We start from the raw sequence: 16,275 nt of genomic DNA on the forward strand, positions 1-16,275 counted from the left end.
AAAAAAATAAATGAAAAAAATCATCATTTATTTGGAAAATTGCCTAACTCTTCTGACTATGTCAGAAATACAAACAATGAAAGAAATAATAAGAACAGATAGTGTCTTTGCTTTCTTCCCTCCAAATTTGTCTCTGAATTTGAATGAAAATGTAATACTCACCATCATGAAAGAAGAGAGAACATTGTCTGCTACTTATCCAAGAGACAAAGAGGAGTTCATTTCTGCAAGTGTCTGCTTATCAGAAACTGCCATTGTTATGGCACACTATGTTGGAAAAGGCTGCCTAAAAGCCAAGTGAGTCAAATAATTAGCAAACAAGAGAGTTTGCTTACAAAGAGCTACCCAAGGCTAGAAAGAAACTCAGACAAATAATCTGTGCACAGATATGTATTAAAGCACATTTCTCTGCTGCTGCTGAATGAGTGCTCACCAGCTGCTCACAGCTATTTGTTGGGTCAGCTGTATGTTTGCAGATACTTGGTTATTGCTCTACCAGTAAACCACAATCACCAATGTAGCAACCTGTGTGTGACTGCCTGGATGTACATGTTCTTGGATGTGTCCCACAGCTAAGTCCGCAAGTCAGGATTTAGACACTTGGAAAAAAGATGGAAGGAACAGTACTAAAGATTAGACTTTCAAATCTCATAGTACCGGGTGTCAGTCTAGTCATGTTAAAACATCCTCTTAGATCAACTCACAGAGTAACTGCAGCATATTATAGAGAGGAATCATGAATATGCAATCAGAACAAAACAGTTTCAGAGCTTGATCACCACCTTTGTCAATTACAACAGTCACTTTCTGTGATGTTGTCTTGTCATTTTGACAGTGATTATACTTTCGTGTGATGTATTGCAGATACTACACTTCAGCTGTTTACAAAGAAAACTGTATCTTACACTTTTACTGTAACAGTGGAACACTTTAAGTAAGGAAAATACTCCTCGTCATAACACTTTTCCAAACTCAGTCATGCATGACATGCACTTGAGAAAATCATCCTCTGTCACAACTGCACGACATGATCAAGCCTAACAAAATCAAGTCGTGCTGAAGTTTTGCAGACTGTGTCTAAAATCAGTGTGAAGGATTTTTCAACTGATAATGCTTGTAAGAGAACATTTTTCTCCAAGTAAGCAAGCTGTATTTAACAAAATCATTAACATTAGAAGCTTGTAAAAGCAATATTTTTAAATTACAATGAGTTATAAACATCTGTTTTCTAACTGATCATTTTATAGAGCTCCTGTTCACATTGTTCATATTTATAAACATCTATTCAGGATGCTATACATTAACTGTTCAGTACTTCACAACTATTTAAAGCAAGGCAAGATTTCTTTGCAGAGCACTTAAGAAAACTGTAGAATCATCATAACAAATGAAGCATGTAGAAATCTTTTTTCAATAACTACTCACAGGACCATTATATTTTTAAATAATAAATATATCAGTATATCCTCACCATTCAGTCTGGTTTGGATGGACATTAGAGAATATGAGGGATACATATCTCAGTTGTCAATAATTATTACAGCATAAATATCCTGCCAGGTTCTAGTTATAAAGGACTTTCAAAGACTAGATTGTAGACCATACCAGTTAATGTCAAGTAAATATAATAAAAAATTAGAAACTCTTTTATTATTTTTTTTGCATTTGTTGTCCCTCTGATATCAAATCAGGAGTCTTACTGGCAACAGGAGTCTGACTTTAGACAGAATTCTATGTAGATATAGTATCAGATTTATTCCAGGTATTACATTTTTAATCAGGGGCTTTAGACATTGTTCTAGTAATGATGTATTGGAGGTCATATGAGTACCTATGTGATATATATTGCCATGAGAAATGCACAGAACTATGGACCAGTTACATTCTCAGTGATAACTTTTAGTGCCCAAATTTAACATCAGAACTTCTCTGAGTTATTAGTGCTTTCATATAAAAATTCAGAATGAAAATATTTATTTCCTCCCTAGGCAGGAAGGAAAACAAACCCTGACTGAAATGGAAATTTATTAAACCTACTGAGTACCTACATGGCCAGTGAAAGAGATCTGTCCATACAGACCCAACACTGAACTAATCACTTCTATATTTGTTATCTCTACCAGTTTTTCTAATGTGGTGCTATTTGCATGATACTGTTTAACTATGGCAGTCTGAACAAAGCACAAAACAGTACTTATTTCTGGATTTCAGAACACTAATAGTTCACTCGACTCCTCTACACTCATTATGAGTAAAATATTTGCATCCAAAGGAAGCTACCAGTTCAGCAGAAAGTTTAATGCTTATGGTCTTATTTGTTCTGGCATTTTTCTGCACGTGGTAAAAGCAATGACTTCAAAACCTGTTATCAGCATTGTTACTATATTAGTGAAAGTACTCTGTAAGAGTTGTAACAAATAGAAAGGCCTTAATAAAGTGTTATCCCTCTCTTCTGAGTAAATTAATAATTCAGAGATGATTTGCAAGCAAAATATAGCCAACTTTAAAACAGTTACTTAGTAGCTGTAATATACCAAAGGCACACATCCTATTCTAGTTTCTCTAATTACAAAAAAAAAAAAAAAGGAAAAAGAAAAAAAAAAGTGTAGAATTACAGAATGACATTGAAGAGATCTGAAGTAAGTACAGTAACAAAAGTATGGTTGTCATGGATGGCACAGGTTTAATAGGAAATGTCAAGAGGAATTTGCTTATCAAGACACTGCTCTAACCACTTGAATACTGTCTGCACAAGTATTGCATATCCTTTCAATGGAAAATGCTCCTTAAGATCACTTGAGATTTTTAAGTGTTTGTTTGCCAAATGTCATTTCAGGTATCTTTGCATTTTATTTCTACAGATATAGTAGCAACACATTGTTTCACATAAATATTTTCTTACAGTATTTTTTTCCTTTCTTGAGTCAGTTTGTACAGCTGCTTTTGGCTCCGCACACAGAGACTCTGCATGTAAGATACAAAGAACTTTATAAAGTAAATAAATTCTATAATGATTCAACAAACACAAAAGACAGGTAAGATTTAACGGGCTTAGAGTGTCCATTTTTTCACCAGCCTCAGAAGATCCCTAAAGGCTCTTTGGTGGGCTAGGCAGGCATCAGGCAGAGGAAAGAGGCTGAACCACTAACATCTCTGAGAGCAGCATCAAAAAAAAAAAGGAAGTGAAATAATCTATGCAACTATGCAACACATTTCAGACTAATGGGAAGATATGCATTTGTTAGTGCACAATTAACTTGTGAATCTCATGGCCAAGAAACGTTAGAGAGGTCAGAAGCCTTGTAGCACTCAAAGGCATACATATCCAAGTGCTGTAAGCACACTCATGGTCATTCTGAACATGACAAAGGAAGCAAACTGTCATCCTTTTGCCCATAACTAAATCAGGTTTAAACAAAATGAACAATTTTTAAGGAGTCTCACATTTGTCCAGTGATGTGGGTTTTTACACTCTTCTGGTGTAGCTGATAGTGCCCAACGTTAAGGAAACTTCCCTGTCCAACCATCCAGGAGCCACTCAGGCAGTCACACTTGCACCACCTGAGCTGGGACCAAGGCCCCCACAAACACACACCCCACACTCACACAGTCAGACCAGGTTTTCCTTAACACTTTGGCCCCGAGTTTCCCATAGAAGAGTCTCAGACATCTGGATCCTTAAAATAATCTAACCTTGGTGCAATAACTAAATAACACCTTGAACTGGAGCCTTTCAGGAGGGACGCCGAACAAAGGAAACTCTGGGCTTTCACACCTTCACAGTCGAAGGGTGGGGAAGTCCGGGCTTGTTGGTCCCTGCTGTGTCTCAGTGTCTGGTACCCTGGCTGGGTCACAGGTCCCTGGGCCCTTTGTTGTGCAAAGGGTCAGCAGTTCACAGCCTGTCACCTGGGGCTTCCACCACCCAGAGCTCAACCTGCAGCTCCACTGAAGCTGCTCACCGAGCCACCTGCACTGAAGGTATTCCTCAACACCAGGTATCAAAACCTGATACTGAGCTGAATGGATCGCCTCCATTACCTTCTGTGTTCTCAGGTTCTGCAGCAGATAAAATGTTTGGCTCAGAAAAACTTGATCTATTTTTTGACAACAGAGATGTAGCGTAGAGCAAATCTGAACTGATTCCTAAGACATATCCAAACACCTTCTGCAGTTCTAAATTTTTAATCTCAAAAAGGATTAGCCTATTAGGTATTACAAGCAGGCAAACTAGAAATTCTCGTTTGTTAAATGCTTTTCTACCGGAAAAAATGCATTAGGATTTTTCTAAAATAACTAAATGCAGTAATCAGAATATTAATAACTAAATAGTAACTGAAAATACAACACCAATTACAGCATGAAAAAGCAAGGTATTCTTACTACTGTCACTTTGACAAATCAGTCCCACAGATCCACTTCTTTCCCACTGGATAATTTGATTCAGACTTGTCTCAGGGGTAATCATTCATTAAGAAGATGCTTTACTGTGTTAGCATAAAATACCTACTCAAATACACACTTCACAAACTGAAACATCTAGGGCTCATAATCAGCTTGGGTAGATTTTTTAGCTCTAGAACAGCTGGTGGAAACATGCCAGCTGATTTACACCATCTTGTTTCTGAATTCCTCCCCCATGTCGTGCTTTCTTGACAGGTATTCAGGCAAGGAGACACCATTATTTCACCTAGTTTAAACCCCATTGTAATAGAAGGTTACAGCACACCTGCAGCACCTGCCCCAGATCCCACCTGTAACATCCTTTTATACATTCTACAATCTTACAGTCCAAAGTAGTTAAAAAATCCAACCGAACAAAGAAACAGGGAATGCTGTAGATAGTGGGGGATGTTATCATTAATGTGCATTATCTGTAAGAAAAAGACAGTTGCTGGTAAAGAATATAAAGCAGAAGGTGGGAACTGGAGAAAGTGCAAAGCAAAATAAAGCAAAAGAAGCAGAAGACAGGAGAGATCTACTGGCAGCAGATAAGGGGTTTTACACTTACATAGCAGTATTAATAAATGGTGTTAAAGTGCCAGATGACTCATACCAAAACATTTGTCTGCTCAGTCAAAGCAAAATGGTTCAAGTTGATCCTCAATAAATATGAAGCATAAAGAAATACACCAAAGAAAATTTCAGTGGGCTGAAATAGATGATAGACCAACAGGTGCTGCAGTCCTAAGCAGCCAAGTGAAGAGGGCAGCTTTAAGTGTTTCTCAAGACACACTGAGAACTTGCTGTTGGTGGTGCTCAGTCGTTGTGCAAAGACTTGTAGGGAATCCTGTGGTCCTTATTCAGGCCACAGGCACTGCAGATAGATGAGGAAAATGGCACAACAGCAGTTCATCACCACTGAGTGCCAAAGTCACAGAAAATGCTTCCCAGTGGGGCATGGTTTGAAAAAGACAAACTCGGTGGAAACTGAATTTTTCTCAAAATAAACTGCAGAGAAATTTCTGGAGTCAGTAGCGGGATTGACCTTGAGGTTTGAGAGAGAGGAGGAGGCAAGCTGGAAAGCATTAGTGGGGGGAATCTCCTGTCTGAGCTCTACAGAGATAAGAGTAGCAACATTAGCTCTGGAACCCAGAAGAGTCTCTTCTGCTTCAGCTTCAACTAGAACTGCTTTAAAAGCAAAAGGTATATGTATTTTAGGCCCTGCTGTACCCCTGCAGTGGTGAAACAAGAAACGATGTCGCAGTTGTTTACTCACAGACTGTTTATCTTGTTTAGCCTCCAACAAAGTAATTGTTTCTTGCTTATAACTACTAAAAGGTTTTGCCACCCAGTCGTAGAGCAGATGTTATTTTCTCCCCAAGCAACTCTCACAGAACTGATGCTGCGCATTTCACAAGTCAAATCATAGTACACCAGGCTGAAGTTCACATCCATCTAATCACAGGCTTTTAACTGTTGCAAGCCCATCAAAGACTTTTTGCTTTTGGGGACCACTTAGTTTCATTGTCACTTGTACAGAGCAGGCTGGTACCAGGAAGATTTATCTGGAGATAACAAGCACACCTGGCCAGGTTCTCAGTTGACATCCACGGAGGTCTATGAATTTTCTGTTTGCTGAAAAGCTATATTTTTTCCAGTGACAACCTGCCTTCCTTTCTTCCACTGAAAGAGACACAACAAAGCCTTCCCCCACACCTGTCACACACACAGATGCACAAAGGCATGTGTATTCATGCATTAGAACAGCATTACATGCACCTAAGATACCAAATAATACCCAAGGCTGACACTTGAGAACTATGATTTATTTTCCTTTGTAACAGTAATACATTTGGAAAATAAAAATACTACTTGTTCAGAAAAAAAAAAAGAGATGTAAGGTCCTTCCACTGAAATCTCTTATGAGGAATCATTAACAGTGAATGTTTCTGTTGAGGGCTTTTCTCTGTTATTAAAAACAACATTTGGTAGCTTTTACTGGGTCTCAGCTTTGCACAGCCAAGTAACCAGTCTGATGCTAAGCTCATTAGTCTTTCCTCAGACGAACAGGCACTAACTGCTCTGTAATCCAATCCAGCTCCCCCAGGTAAGAGCCAAGAACAGGGCTGGTGGCTGTGTTTATCTTGGACCAGGCTTCGGTTTGTGGGGTTGCAAATATCTGACTTCAGGTAACCTCAAAACTTCAGGAAGCATCATCAACACACCAGTATTACCCCTATTTTGTATCAGGCTTAGGCACAAAATAGGGAAAACACTCATAGTGCACTGACAGCGTTTCTTGAGGTTTTGACATTTTTTGAAATCAGATATTTGCAATCTCACATATCTTGTCAAACTTTGTAAAGTGAATCTTAATGATGGCATTTTCTTTTCAATTATAACAGCTATGCAAGCAGCATGTGAGAAACACAGACATGAAACCCACCATCTCTAGGTCTCTGACAGGGTCAAAATGAAGCCATAATTAAAGCACTGAAATCATATAAATGTCAAACACTGGGCTGTAGTACACAAAAGGCGATGAGAGAAAACAAAATACAGAAAACAATTTTCCAAGAAAACTGAGGCCAATTCAAATTTCAGAAATGGCAACAATTTTATTTAAACAGAGGGGTCCTAATCCAAAACAATCTGCACTGATATCCAGATAGGTTATCCCCTCATTCTTCAACACGACTGACTTACTCTGGCACCCCTTCGCACCACTGAAGTGATCAAGTTTAAAACCTCTGTTGACAGGAGGAAAAGTGCCATCGAAACATCAGCTTTGGACACAAGGAGAGCACATTCATTCGGGTCGCTCAGGAAATTAGTAAGTAGGGTCCCCCGGGAAAATGTTTTTTGCAGGTGCTGGGGTCCATCAGTGCTTTTCGAACATCACCTCGTTTAGGCACAGAAGCAGCAATTCCCAAATGTGAGAAGTCAATCAGGTAAGGCAGAAGGCCAGCTTGGTTGAGCAGGGATCTTCTGTGCTTTGGGTTAATATAATTTCAGAACTATATACATTCTTGTGCAATAACTTAGCTAACTTGTCTGTCAGAAGAGGCTCAGAGAGCTGCAATTGTTCTGTCTGGAGAAGGGGAGGGGAGGGTGTATGAAGGGAGGATTATACATGTACACATGGGTATATAAACCACAGACGGGTAACGAAGACAGAGGAAGAAGGATATCAAGTGAGCAGAGAAGAGGTAAAGAACACAAATTGAATAAAAATAAACACCACTTAAACATTTTAAAAAAACCCACTTTTGTGGTGAGGGTGGTCAAGCAGTTGAGCTCCAAGAGGTTCTGAAGACGTCATTCCTCGAGATTTGAAAATCCTGACTGGTCATGGTCCTGGGCAACCTGCTCCAATAGACCATGTTTTGATGGAACATTTAGATGATCTCAGAGGTGCCCACAAATCACAGCAATTCTGCAATTCTGTAAATGAACAACTTTAGTTAAAAATAACAGAGATTAGAAAAAGAAACCCAAAACACCGAAGGGAAATACATTCAAAGATTAAATTTAATTTAATGTAAAAAATTATAATCTAAACATTTAGATTGCTATTCTGCCTTGTCATGTCTATATATTTGGCAATGCTGGTCGTAGGAAGAAAGTATGGAGTGGGGAAAAGACTAATAGAGAAAACTAATAGGGAAGAAGGAAACAGGAGATTTCATGGGAGTTCTGAACACTGCTTGGACACAATGCACAGTCACAGAGCTCTGTGAATATCTGTGTCTTTGTATAAGGACAGAGAAACCCAAGGACATGGATGGGAAGCCCTCTGCATAGGAAAGGGTAGTCCCTCTGAAAGAGGTAACTATGGTCCAAGATGAGAAAGGGTCCAGGCTGACCAAGGTCATAGATCTGAATGACAAGTGGCCCGTGCTGCTGATGGTGATGATTTGGGAGATGAAGGTGGGTTTGAACAGTATGGTTTTAGAAGAGTTTGATCCTGACAGTGCTGAGTGATGTCCAAACACACAAGGGATGGCAGCAGAGTTAGGTGACACAGAGGGTCAGATAAATGGTGACAGACCTTAAAAAGGGCCACAGACACATCAGCGTCTGTAAGAGTAGTGAGAACTCAAATCAAAATTACATCTCTGCTCCGAGACTACTCCAGGATATAAAAAAGAAGGGAAAGAAAAATGACAGGTTTCTGTGGAAAATCAGACAGAAGAGGAATACTTAATGGAAAATATACTAACTTTTAAAAATGGTTAGGCATTTTTATTTCTTGGAACAGACACCAGGTTTTCTTCCTCTAATGGGGTGAATATTTGGCAGGCTGCACTATCTTAACTTGCATAAGAGCAGTAATTAGCAATTTAGTAATTTAAGTAAGTAAGTGAAATCTTCACATTCTTAGTTTGCTGGCTTTCAAGCACTAAGTTTCTAATCAATATTTATTTCTTCAGTATTCCCAACTGGAATAACCTATGACAATTTACAGTCCTTCCAAGTAACCAAAACCTAAAGAGAAAATACTATTATAACAATTTTAAACTACCATGTAGCTTATTACCCTCTTTCAGAATTAATTTGCTATACTTTAATTATACTCCTCTACTACAATGTGCTCGAAAGTATTTCATACAAAGGCTAAACAAAACAACATCCTAAACTTGTGCCATCTATTGTGACAGTCTGACAACTTGTTGTGACAGGCATAACAGATAGGGCAGCAAAAGCTGAGAAGCGAAGGCTGGCTGACTGACTTTTGTTTCAGCAGATGACACTCTTGCTTGTTTACATTTTTAAGAGTGATCAGAACTAGAAAGACTATTTTCAAAGTAATTCAAGTTTCAGAGAAGCTGCGATGCAAGCAGAGATGCAGTCTTGAGGGAGGAGGCAAAGCCATAGCTTTATAATCCCATGGAAAACCTTACGGGAGACATGAACTTAATTGCTTGCATGCAAGAAATTTGGGATGAGAGTTTCTTCCCGACTCAGTCCAGGCTGACTGGCAGCTTGAGTCAGGGCTGGACTGGAGATGGTGCCACTGAGTCCCTGCTAAAAATCAGTCTCCCAGCCTCTACTCCTGAATGCAGGCTGTCACGGCTTGGCTAAGGAATCATATCACCTTTCTCCTTTCCTGGGCTGTGAGATGTGGATTTGGAAGTCACAGAATCATAGAATATCCTGAGTTGGAAGGGACCTACAAGTATCATTGAGTACAGCTCCTGGCCCTGCACAAGACAACCCCAAGAATCACAGCATGTGTTTGAGAGCATTGTCCAGACACTTCCCATGGAGGCTTAGACAGACCAGGGAAAAACCAGTTTCAGTATTAGATACGTACCCCTTTGGCAAAAGAAGAGGTACTTTCTGCATCGCTGCACAGCTGAAGAGTTCAGACAGACGAAGGCCTTGCAAAAAGTCACTATTTTGCTCAAATATGTGGAAAACCCAAACTTGGAAACTTCTTGCTGGTAAACAGAATTGCCAGCCTCTGGCTGGCTCTGTTCATGACTTCAGCACAATCAAAAGACAAATCATTCACCAGTCACTAGTTCATGACCATGAAGACCTGAGTCAAAAATCAAAATACTCCTAGAAAGGCTTGGAAATGTGCACACCAGTACACTCCAAGGCATATAAAGTGTATTTGAAAGCCATCTACAATATCCCAAACAACTAGTTCACCAGAACTTGCTAGTCACATACCCAGACTGCACAAATAAGAACCACAGACTGGAAGCAAGAAGATCAAAACTGTACTGGAGATAAAATTCTTAGATCTGTTTCTTGCTTTCCTGAAAGAAAAGCAGCCAAACAGATTAAAGATTAATACTGCTGGTAATAAAAAGCAGCTATTATAAATCCAGAATGTGCAATATGTAATACCTCTTAAAATGATATTGTCCAGTAAGCACTGTATTTATACAGTGTGACAATACTTTAATCAGATGGAAACCTGATGAAGATGGATCAGTTAATCATGCAGAGGCTGTACTGGAACCAAGAAACACGAGAAGGCTTAAGAGGAGGAGATGGAGATAAAAACTACATATAAAGGTAATCAAGTCCCTATGTCTGTGTCCACCCAGCAGAAGGAGGTGTGAGGACAGAGGATACATTTTTATCTTGTGCTGTGCAAACATCACATAAGATACTAAAAGAGAAGAAAATTACTTACAAAAATGCTATGAAATTCCACACAATTCAAAGAAAAAGACCTTTCAATTATCCACCATTGTGGAGACATTTGCTTCCCTGGCCATTTTAGTCAAGGGCTGCACAGAATGACAACCTGAAAGCATGGCAGGGCTGACACAAAACCTTCTCAAGACAATATTCTAGCTTCTCCTGTTAGACCAATGTTTATTAGCACTGACAATATAGTACTTCAGGAGCTGGAACTCGAGCAGGACACAGCCAAACTCAAGGCAGGTAGCACAAAGCTCAGGTAACTGGAAGCTCAACCAGTTTGCATCTCCACGAAATACTGGCAATCGGCAAGAGCTGGCTGCTTGGCAGAGGAGCCAGGCAGCTTGGGCACAAGGACAAACCAGAGGGGCTGAGCTGATGCACAGCTCCCAGGTGCTGGGGAGGCCCCCAGCACAGCCCCTGACACCTCTGCCAGCAGCAGCACAGCCCCAGACTACAGGGCTGCAGTGTGTGAGGATAGAGGAGACACTGGGAGAGGCCTGGAATGCAATGCCCTCAGGGCTCTGACATTACCTTCACACAGTTCATGCTCTCTCCATGTTGCCCTATCTATCAAATATTGGACAAGTTTAGGGCACATGCAGAAAAATAAACAGAAAAGGTGCTAAAAGGAGAAAAGGTTTAATAAATAGGAGAAGAGACAGCAGAGGGAAAATGTCAGCTCTATAGCTCTTAGGCATTTGTAGAGATGCTGCTAATCATTGATAAAATTTATTATTTATGAGCTTCTTTATGATGTTTCAACAGGGAAGAAGATGCTCCATGCAAGACCTCCACTGTCCCTTCAGGAACAACTTGATTAAGTGTAAACAAATGCATCTACATAACTGCGTGTGGGTTTTAGCTGCAAAATACTACTAAAAACAACAGCCCAGGCAGGGTGATGTATCTTACAACAGTTATTCACCTATTTGATTTCATAATGCTGGTTTGGAATGCTCTTGTGCTGCAGATGCCCAGGATACCACAGATTTTCCTCATTCTTGCATTACTCTCAGCTAACCAATTCTATTTTAGCATCTGTGGAGATTGGGTGACCACTTCTAGGAACCATCAGAGATTAGACTATGAACTGTTTTTTTATGTTTTTAAGATCACCACTTAAGTACTCTATGTACACAGAACATGTAGAAGAGCCTACGATCTCCTGACAAGAAGCTGAGCTTTGCTGCTGGTGCCTATTCTTTATCTCAGACTCTGGGATGCCAAAAGATGGCTGTAACAAGTCAATTCTTCTAATGAAGAAGCCCAGATCTTCCATGATATGTATATAACTTCCACTCAGCTAAAAGTCTAGACATCCATATCCATCTAGACTCACACTAAATAGCACAATATTCAAGTGACAAACATTCAATAGGGGAAATAGGCCATGGCAGTCAGTTAAACACAAGGCCATCGGTCATCCTAAATCCACTTAAATTTATAAAACTCTTAGCTCCCTAGGACACCTTTTTTAGGAAGGAGAGGTATGTAAATTCATCTCATTGTCCCATGCTGTGCGTAAGGAAAGAAATATTCCTTCCCACTGTTAAGGAAACTTCTCTGTTCAATCATCCAGAAGCCACTCAGCCAGTCACTCTCACACCTTGAGCTGGGACCCAGGCCACCCCCAGCTACACTCCCCATACTCACACAGCCAGACCAGTTTCCTTAACAGTTCGACCTCAGGTTTCCCATAGCAGAGTCACAGGTGGCTAGATCCTTAAAATAATTTAATCATGGTACAATAACTAAGTAACAAACTAACACCTTGAGCTGGTGCCTCTCAGAAGGGACTCTGAACAAAGGAAACCCTGGGCTTTTATACCCTGACACTCTAACGATGGGAAAGTCTAGGGGTCCTTGGCTCCTGCTGTCTCTGAGTGTCTGGTCCCTTGGTCCCTGTGCCCTTTGTTAAGCAAAGGGTCAGCAGTTCACTACCTGTTGCCTGGAGCTTGAGCTGGGGCTCCTGCCCCCAAGAGCTCAACCTGTAGGTTGCACATCAAGCCACCTGCACCAAATGTATTCCTCAACACTACTTCTACACCCTCCTATATACTCACACCTCACCCATATTCCCTCCAGACAACATATATGTTCTTTGAATTTAGAAATCCAGCAGCCTGACATGGGGTGAGGAGAAAGCACGCCCAGAAAGTGTGCTAAAGATGTCAGGGCTCTGGCTCAGCATAATTAGTTAGAACAACTGATTTGCTATTACAGAGTAGTTCTACATGGGCAAAGGCTAAATTTCATTTTTTCAATTACATTATTATTGCTGGAGGAAATATATGTGGAAGTGGCACTGATAATGATAATCCAATTGGTGACAATGAGGTGTCTTTATAAGAAACCATCTCTCTGGTAGCGGTGGTTACAACACAGGTACTATGCTGCATACTATTTTCAACATGTCTGCTTAGTGCTGTGTAGGAGATGGCATCATTATTCACCTATTTCACTACAGGACATGGTAAGGGTATTTTGTGACATCGATTTGTTCTTTGGTAATCTTTGTTGTGGTGCCGGCTGTTTTCCTTTGAATTGTACACCAGTATTGTTTTCCACCAATGCTCTGTAGCAATCAATAAGCCTGTGCAAAAAGAGAGCAATAATGCAATTAATTTCTGACTATAGCACACATTTTGGCATGTTAAATAAAGGATTATTCATATTCCCGGGATAATCACTCCAACCTAGTTTAGCCAACCAAAAGGTATCATAAAATATAGCCCTGCAAATCTGACAGTAAATACCAAAGCTCACATTATAACACTAGAAAATATGGAACGAAAATAAAAAAAAAAAGTGGTGGTCTTTAATCATAATGCAGAGTGCTGCAATTGTTGCATTAGTATTAAAGTGAGCAATGGCACCCAGTGTGTAACGATCACCCTGTAATAAATCTCTCACACTCTGAAATTGAGATGCCTGCACAAAAGACTGTGATATTAAACAACATCAGGTTTTGCTTTGTTGCTGAACTCTTTATCTTCATAGCTTTATTTTCCCCTTTTTTTTGTTCTTAGCCTGGAAGGGACAATTTAATCTATTTGTTTTACTATGACCCACTTCATAGCAAAAGTCAAAAAGCCTTACTGAGTTATTTCTGCATCAACTTGCCATGAAAAATGAACCATAGAGATTTCCTTTTTTGTACTTGAAAAAAATAAACAATACAATGGGATTGATGAAATCTATTTCCACTCATTAATGCCTCAGCCTAAAATTACTGGTTTCTTCTGTATTGATCCTTATCGTGTGATCTGGAGAACAGCTGGTCCCCATGAAAAAACATCTACGATTATAGGTAAAGCACTAGAGGTTGCCTGTAGAGTACCTGAAGACAGGTTGATCACGAGCTTGTGATGATCCACTGTATTTAACTATCTGTGTGATTCCTGCTGAGTTTTCACCTGTGACAACTGAAGCAGGAGTGCTAGAAATCACCCATCACAAAGGAACATCACCTGAGAAAAAGAAGGAGCAAAAAAAGATTAACAGTTCAGTACAAGCTTCATAATGACCACACATTTTGAGATCCAGCAGGCTGCTGCCTGGTCCGTGCAGGAAAATGACAAATGAATGCTGTTTAACATTCTGCTTGAACTGTTTTTCCATTCACAAAACTATTTGCAATACAATAATGAGAAATGCAGAGCTGTGAAGCATTTTATAAGGCTGATTACCTTTCTAGGGCATATCATTTGATACACGCTTTGTTTATCCAGAGTAAATTCAGTGGTTGAAAAGATTAATGGAATATATTTTATGTTACTTCTACATGCTTTCAGAGAGGAAGTGACTTGGTTTTTTCTTATTGACTCATGCACAAGAGCCTGCAATACACCAGCAACAGTAAAATGACTTTTCTAAATTTAGCAGTTCATAAATCTTGCATGGCACCAGTCCATTCAGTGGTATGCTGTTTTGAGTTTTCTTCCTTTCTTTCATGTCTTTCTCAAAAAAGAAACAGAAGTGCATGCAGGAGGTGCACAATATTTGCCTTTGCTTTTCTGCTCTCCTCTTCCACAGTACAACAGGCATCTGTCAGCTTACTCCTGCTCTCTCCCCTTCTCTCTCTCTCCCTCTCTCCCCAAAAACATATAATGCATGCACGTGTGTACACATATACACACACACATACACATTTATTTTTTCCTCTTCAGCTAATGGAGAAGAAATTACTATGACTTCAAGGCACAAACCCCTGTGGTTTGAATGAGCCATGTGATCTGGTTCATGTAGGTGGCTGAGAATAAAACTGTTACCATCCCAGATATGCTTTACCAGGTGAATGATCTTAAAAAAAGTTATTTCATAGTTCTGCACCTCTTTGCCCCTATGCACTTCATCTCAATGCCTTGACAGTAGCTTGTCACCTAGTTGTGGCTTGTTCTGTGCATAACACACTGGATGCCTGACCTCTAAGGGCTACAGGTCTTCCAAAGAAAAATGGTAATATTGCCACATACACTGGTTCACGTTATTCATCAGGACTGAAGAGTAACTTGGATGTGTACTGGGTCACTTTACATCTTGTGCAAAAAATTCTTTAGAACTCAGCATTCCAGAGCACCCCATAGAGGACGTTTGTCCTCTACTTTCCGACAACCCTTGCTAATTCAGGTTTCCTTCAGTTAATTTAGTTGCCCTTTTGGAGACCACTGAAAATGTAGATGAGCAGGTTGCCTAGCTAAGCTTGGGTCATTTTCAGGTCTTCTGTCATGCCATAGTAAAGGCTGTGAAACCTACTGAATTGCAGTCTTAGCCTGCTGGGAAGTGACAGTTCAAATGTCTAAAAACCGAGGCACTGACCATCTCTGACACTGCTGATGACTGATCTACCTACTAATGTTCAACAGATACGAACACCAGCAGAAGCAGCATTTTCTGCAGCCAGCCTTTGGATTCCAGTCCAGTTTGGAGACAGGAATATACACTGCTTCATGCTTCTTCCTCACAGAATTTCACTACAATGAGATGAACTTTAAGAACTCATTTGAAGTACAGCAAGCAGATGCTAAAGGGGGAGAGCCCTGTGCAGTGCACCCTGGGTTATTATCTATTCCTTATAAGATGAACCTCAAATAAGGTCCCATTTCCACATGCTGTACATGCATGCAGAGCAGGAGATAACCCTGGTGGGTTTACATGCTCTCATATCTCTCCTGAAATTTCATGATAGCCTAGGGCTGGCAGATAAGATACCTTCTCAAAAGGCATCTGGAAACTAGGCAGAATATCCACAGAAAGTCAAACAGCCCCAGACAAGGTTATGAGGGTCATTAAATCCAGCACCATTGCTGACAGAAGTCTTCTGGTCTAAGACTACAAAATTATGCCAGGTGAACTCTGGAAGAGGTTTGATGTATCTCATTCCTACCCACAGCTGACCAATGCATCTCAGTCCTCATCCTGGTTTTGGCTGGGATAGAGGTAATTTTTTTCTTAGTAGCAGTACAGTGCCGTGGTTTCGATACAGTAGGATAATAATGTTGATGACACACTGATGTTCTGGCTGTTGTTAAGCAGTGGTTACCCTGTGTCAAGGACCGCTCAGTGTCTCACGTTCTGCTAGTAAGTGCACAAAAAGATGGATGGGAGCATATCTGGGGCAGCTGACCCAAATGGACCAAAGGGATATCCCACACAATAGAATGTTAT

At 40.1% G+C, this 16,275-nt stretch overlaps 1 protein-coding gene across 4 annotated transcripts in view; it reads right to left on the reverse strand.

Moving 5' to 3' along the window:
- The window catches only part of TOPORS (TOP1 binding arginine/serine rich protein, E3 ubiquitin ligase), a 28,573-nt gene that overhangs the window by 3,901 nt on the left and 8,397 nt on the right, over positions 1 to 16,275 (reverse strand). For 2 of the 4 annotated variants that reach the window (XR_007907979.1, XR_007907982.1), the window contains exons 3-5: positions 13,949 to 14,078; positions 13,062 to 13,201; positions 7,033 to 7,884 (exon numbers count right to left, since the gene is read on the reverse strand). The gene's annotated coding sequence lies outside the window, so the exon portion shown is untranslated. Of the gene's footprint in view, positions 1 to 10; positions 600 to 7,032; positions 7,885 to 13,061; positions 13,202 to 13,948; positions 14,079 to 16,275 lie in introns of those variants that run through there. The other 2 variants (XR_007907981.1, XR_007907980.1) reach the window with 2 other exon arrangements.

Source organism: Manacus candei, unplaced genomic scaffold (assembly GCF_025592945.1).
Source record: "Manacus candei isolate 608988 ecotype Guabito, Panama unplaced genomic scaffold, ASM2559294v1 h1tg000074l, whole genome shotgun sequence".
Lineage (NCBI taxonomy): Eukaryota > Metazoa > Chordata > Aves > Passeriformes > Pipridae > Manacus > Manacus candei.